Consider the following 6,575-nt stretch of genomic DNA (forward strand, 5'->3'; position numbering starts at 1 on the left):
ACCCCGAAGTAAGGCAGAGCATAAACTCAAATGCGATCCGGCTGTTACGCCAATCGTACAAAAGCGCAGAGTAATGGGGCCAGAACAAACTAACGCGTGTAGAACCCAAGTCAAGGAACTCCTTGACGCAGGCATCGTACGCGTTAGTAGATATCAAACTTGGGTTGCAAATCCCGTTATGGTACCGAAGAATAACAAACAATGGCACATGTGCATAGATTTCAAGGACTTGAACAAAGCATGCCCCAAAGATTGTTATCCGTTACCCGAAATTGATCTTAAGGTGGATTCGTTGGCACCGTTCCGCCTTAAATGCTTCCTGGACGCGTATAAGGGGTACCATCAAATCCACATGGCCGTTGATGATCAGGACAAAACCGCTTTTCGGACGCCCGATGGCACATTTTGTTACCAAATGATGCCATTCGGACTTAAGAATGCCGGGTCCACATACCAACGCCTGATGGACAACCAGTTTCATGCCCAAATTGGGAGGAACTTGGAAGTCTACATGGATGACTTGGTCATCAAAAGCCCTGACCCAGAAGTGATGTTGAAAGACATCGAAGAAACTTTCAACACGCTCAGGAAGATAAACATGAAGCTCAACCCGAGCAAGTGTGCCTTTGGAATGGAAGAAGGGAAGTTCTTGGGGGTCATCGTTACTAAAGATGGCTTCAGAGCGAACCCTGAAAAGGTCGAAGCCATTATCAAAATGGAATCACCTACTACCATCAAACAGGCTCAGACACTGAATGGACGACTAGTGGCACTTAATCGCTTTTTGGCAAACCACGCGGATAAGTCGTTTCCCTTCGTGTCAACGTTGAGAAACTGTTTAAAGAAAACGCACTTCCGCTGGACACCAGAAGCGGAAGCAGCTTTTCAGGAGATTCGGTCACGCTTGATCGAACTCCCAACGCTCACAGCACCAAAAGTGGGAGAGGAGTTAATCCTATACCTTTCCGCAATAGATAGAGCAACCGGGGCAGTCCTGCTAGTAGAGCGAAAAGGCATCCAGATGCCAATCTATTATGTCAGTCGTATCCTAACAGATGTAGAAACCCGGTACTCTACCCTCGAAAAATTAGTCTTAGCACTTATACACGCTTCACGCAGGTTAAGACGATATTTCCTGGGTCACCCAATCACCATTCTCTCCAACTTCAAACTTGCAAACGTTCTAGGCAAACCCGAGTTATCGGGACGCCTAGCCAAATGGGCAATTGAGTTGGGGGAGTACGCGATAAAGTATAAGCCAAGACCAGCCATAAAAGGCCAGGTTTTGGCCGACTTTATTGCGGAAGTGCCTGCATCGCGGGAAAAAGAGTGCCAGGAAGAGGCTCAACCCTCTCCAGCACAAGACATCAATGATGTCTGGCGACTCTACACTGATGGAGCAGCCAGTAACGAGGGTTCAGGCGCAGGGCTGAAACTAACCAACCCAGCAGGCTAAGAATACACTTACGCTATTCGACTGGATTTTCCAAGTACGAATAACGAAGCCGAGTATGAGGCATTCTTGGCTGGGCTGAGAATTGGGCGTAAGATGGGAGTGAAAAACTTGGAAGCCCACGTGGATTCCATGTTAGTAGGCAATCAAATCAACGGGACGTACACGGCCGTGAACGACACAATGGCCCTGTACCTCGCACAAGCAAAATCCCTTATGCGCGATTTCAACAACTGCAAAGTCATACACGTCAAGCGAAGTGAAAACAAATCTGCGGATGCGTTAAGCAAGCTTGCATCATTAGCCTTCACCCACTTAGGAAAGGACATCCGCATTGAACTTCTCGAGACACCTTCGGTCCCGCACAAGGAAATTTGTGTCATCCAAACCGGCATAGAAACGTGGATGACACCAATAATAAAATACCTTGCGGCAGGTACACTACCACAGTCAAAAACACAGGCAAGAAAACTACGCTGTAAAGCACTGAATTATCAACTCATCGATGACATCCTTTACAGACGTAACTTTCTTGGCCCACTCTTAAGATGCGTGGACAACCAAGATGCTGACTACCTCCTAAGGGAAGTACACGAAGGCATCTGTGGAGTACACGCAGGTCCCCGCGCTGTTGTAGCTAAGCTAAACAACGCGGGATACTTTTGGCCGGGGATGCATACGGATGCGCTGGCATACATCAGAAAATGCAGGTCTTGCCAGCTTTACGCACCCAACACGCACCGCCCGAAGAATGAACTTGTTCCAGTCACCTCTTCATGGCCATTTCAGAAGTGGGCCATCGATGTGACAGGCCCATTTCCTACAGCAGCAGGAAATGTTCAGTTCCTAGTGGTAGCCATCGACTACTTCACCAAGTGGATAGAAGCAAAACCCTTAGCCCAAACAACCGCAAAACATATCAAAAAATTTATTTGGGAATTTATTATTTGTCGTTTTGGACTTCCACAGAATTTGGTGAGCGATAACGGCACCAACTTTGCTGACAAGAAGCTACAACAGTGGCTGAAAGAACTTCAAATCACCCACACCTTTACCTCAGTGGCACACCCGCAAGGTAATGGTGAGGTGGAAAGAGCAAATAAGAGCATCGTCGAAGGCATCAAGAAAAGACTCTTAGAACACAGATCCGGCTGGGTGGACGAGCTTCCGCACGTCCTTTGGGCAAACAGAACGCTGAAGAAGGCCAGTACGGGAGAAACCCCGTTCAGTCTCACTTATGGCACTGAAGCCATGGTCCCCGTCGAAATTGGTTTACCCTCACCAAGGGTCTTGATTCAGCCAGAAGACAATGATGCGGAAAGACGGTTGGACCTTATGCTAACCGAGGAACGCAGAGACTTAGCCGCAGTGCGTGAAGAGAACTACAAGCGACAAATGCAAAAGTACTACAACACGCGGGTAAAACTCTGCAACTTCAATGTAGGAGACTACATACTGCGTAACAACGAGGCTTCGAACCAAGAACGCCCGGGAAAGCTGGCCCCGGTCTGGGAAGGGCCATACATTATCAAAGAAGTCCTGGGAAAAGGCGCATACCGGCTCGAAAGGCTCGATGGCACTCCCATCCCAAGAACATGGAATGGAGCTCAATTACGCAAATGTTATATGTAGATCAATTCCAAACTTGTAAAGAAAAGGCCTAGAGCCACTTCTAATGGAAATGATTCTCCTTTCACAATGTGTTGATAGCCTTACCTTTATACTTATGAACTTCCCACACTGATGTGCCGGTATTCACCGCATAAATGGGGGAAGAAGTAAGTCGTTACGTGTGGAAGGCGGCAAAACCCGCATAAACACAACGCTAGAAATCTCAAGTTTTAAGGAAAACCTACACGCAGGTCAGATGTAAGTAAAGTTTAGCCATCCTTGTAAGTGCAAGTGACGGTCTTACCCACACAATCACGAACAAGGAAGCAAAACTTCAACCTATCATCTACCACGTTCAAAGGTTAACTTATTCTGAACACTTAGAAAATTTCAAAGGAAAAGATGAGGAAAACTTCCACGCAGGTCAGATATAAGTAAAGTTAAGCCATCCTACTAAGTGTAAGTGACGGTCATACCCGCACAATCATGAAAGAGGAAGCGAAACAAACTTATAATTTACCACGTTAAAAAGTTAACTTATCTAAGTACTTAAGAAATTGCTAAGTTAGATCAAAACATGCGTAAAATAAACACGGCAAAGAACTAACACAATCTTTATTCCATCAAATTCAAATATTACAAAGATAGCTATACAAAAGCAAAAATCTACGCTAATTGTGGAAAGGGATCTTCAGAATCAAGCTTCAGGACCACTTCCACTTGGACCCGCTCCATCAGTAGAGCGTGGTGGTTCAAGGAAAGCTTTAAGAATAGCTAGCCCATCATCAGCAGCAGCGACTTCGTTCACCTTCTCCACCACCGGATGCGGGAAGGCGGCATACTGGTTCACTGCTTGGTCATAAATAGCTTCAGTATCCACATCATACAAAGGGAAGTTGGAAGGCGGGATGCCTTTCTCAACGAACCCTAGACCAAGCAGAAAGCCGGCCTTTTCCCCATCCTCATGAGAAGCGTTGAGGGCTGCGCTCATAGCATCGTCATAAGACGTCTCTGAGAAGACCCGATGCACAACCTACAAAGAAAAAATACAAGTATCAGAACCTTTTCTATTTACAAAGAAAAGCGTAAAGACATGAAAAGCTTACCTGAGACAACGCTTCTCGAAGAAGCCATTCCTTGGCAACCAGAGCTTCTTGGAGGGCGGCTTGAGCTTGGGTACAGGCGCGTTCGGCTTCACTTTTATTAAGGTTGGCAAGCAACACTTCCTTTGCAGCAGCCTCTTCGACGCCCTTTAGCTTCCGCTCAGTGTGGTCAAGCACGCCCCTCTGGTCCAGGATTTCTTGGAGCTTCTTCGCGTCCTCCATCGCCAAGGCATCATGAGCCTGCTGGAGAGCCTCTAATTTGGCTTTAAGCTCTTCATTCTCCAGGCGTAGAGGCTCAGCAACAGCTTCAGCCTTGGTGGCCCTTTCAGTTGCGTTCCTAGCAGTTTTCTTAGCCAGCCGAAGCTGTTCATTAACAGCTTGGGCAGCCTTGGAACGGGCCTCGAGACGGGCCTGAACCTCAACTTCAAGGGCCTTGAACGCCTTCTCCTTCTCTGCAGCCGCGGCGGAAAGCCTCCTATTCTCCTCCCGGACAGCCCGCGCCTGAGCCACCTCTTGAATGCGAGCTGCTTTTAACTTGTCGTTTTCACGACAAAGCAGCTCGACGCGCGGCTGCATCCGGGCTAGAAGAACCCGAAGCTCATTGGTTAGCCTACCCTCTTGGTAGCTAGCCATGGCTTCCCCCAACGCACCACTGGGAGCTGCGTGACGAGCCCAATCCACGCACTCCACAGGGGTGCGAAGGGTTGTTCCTCGGCGGATGTTCCATCGTGGAACATACACTTCATTGGAATCTGACACTGCAAAAAACAAAAAGCAGTTAGGAAAAGATGATGTAAAAAAAAATATATATATATATAATAATAGGCCAAGAGAACCCTACGCACCTGTAGGGTCAATAACAGGCCGATAGCCGCCAAACCCGTCACCTGAACCCAAGGGAAATCCGTCCAAGAGGTCAGGTAGATGGGAAGGAGGCAGAGGTTGGCGAGAAGCCCCATGCATACCTAAAGGATCGGCCGTCGAGGCCGATGACGGAGGAGGCATGGTGAAGTCCGCCGCGGTCGCCGCTGCGGAGTCCGCAGCAAAAGTAACCGCCGGCTCGGTGAAAGATGCGGTAAAAATGGCACTCGCAGCCGGCGGTGACGTCATCACAGCTGGAACAGTCGGCTCGATGGAATGAGCAACTGAACCAGCGGAAGCAGGCGCAGCCGCCTGGGTCGTCGCCTCAGGTAGGCTGACCAAGCCTACCGTCACGGGCGGAGGGGTACTCCTCCCCGCTCCACCCTGGAATGCGTCAACATCCACGCCTGCACGAAGAAAAGTATTAAAGATGGAAAACTATGAAGTTAAAAATAAAGTTTGTACTTACGGGTTTTCTTGAGCCTGAAAGTGTGGATAGGCGGGGATGAACCCGATGGAGCCGGCCTCTTTGCGCCGCTCACCGTCGTCATCCGAGGCTCTCCGGAGGTGACAGTCGTCACAGCCTCCGGAGCGGTGGTCTTCTCACCACCGGGGTTCCCCGCCACCTCTTCGCTCTCGGCCTCGGAGTCAGACCGAGGCACCGGATCGGCAGTGGAGGCCACCTTCTCCTTCCTCTTCCCGCCGGCAACCTTCTTCTTCCGCACCAACGGAGGACCATCTGCGGATTCCTCATCAGAACATAAGATTAGAGGAATTCCAGCAGAGGTTTCAACATTGAGGGGTCGAGGATTGAATAGCGCCTTACCTGGCCGCCTGGCGCTCAGGATCTCGTGGCCCAGCGGGTAGACCTCCACGAACCGATCCGCCGTTTGTTCTAGGATGGGCAACTCGTTCTCGTCTAGAGCGCGAGTACAGGAGCGACTGCAAGTCGTTCCCCTCTGAAATAAACAGGAAAGAAGTTAGAAGAGATTCTAAATCAACAAAAAGAAACATAGCATACCATAAGGAATAGAGTTCAAACCATATTCGAGGATGATCGGGATCTTTCGCGCATCCGCATCCTTCCACACCCGGCTCATCCCGAGCATCACCATCCCGGACTCCGCAAACCGGTAAACCGGAGATTGGACTCAGGATATCCTCGAGAACCATTCCGCCTCCTGGTAGTTGGAGGCGTGAAGGCTGGGAAGTGCTTGCCCATTTTTGAATTTCATGGCAAGGGGGATGGCACGGGCGGAGATGAAGAAGAACTCCCGCTTCCACGCGCGAAGACTGCGCTCGGTTGCGCAAATCTTCAAACCCTTTATCCGGGTTATCAGGGTATACCACCCCTGGATGCACCTCCAAGAGTAGAAGGTCATCAGGCGGTCAACAAAGGGCTCAATGCCCAGAATCCGGCACACCCACTCGAAGTGCCGAATCTTGGCAATCGCCATCGGGTGCACCTCGGTCAGGTGCACACCGTGCCTCTCCAGGACACGGTACACAAACTTTGTCAATGGGAACCTAAGATTCCCATAAACAAA

Source organism: Bidens hawaiensis, unplaced genomic scaffold (genome assembly GCF_021521415.1).
Source record: "Bidens hawaiensis isolate Kalapana, Puna unplaced genomic scaffold, B.hawaiensis_p1.1 tig00002306_1, whole genome shotgun sequence".
In the NCBI taxonomy this organism is placed as follows: Eukaryota; Viridiplantae; Streptophyta; class Magnoliopsida; order Asterales; family Asteraceae; genus Bidens; species Bidens hawaiensis.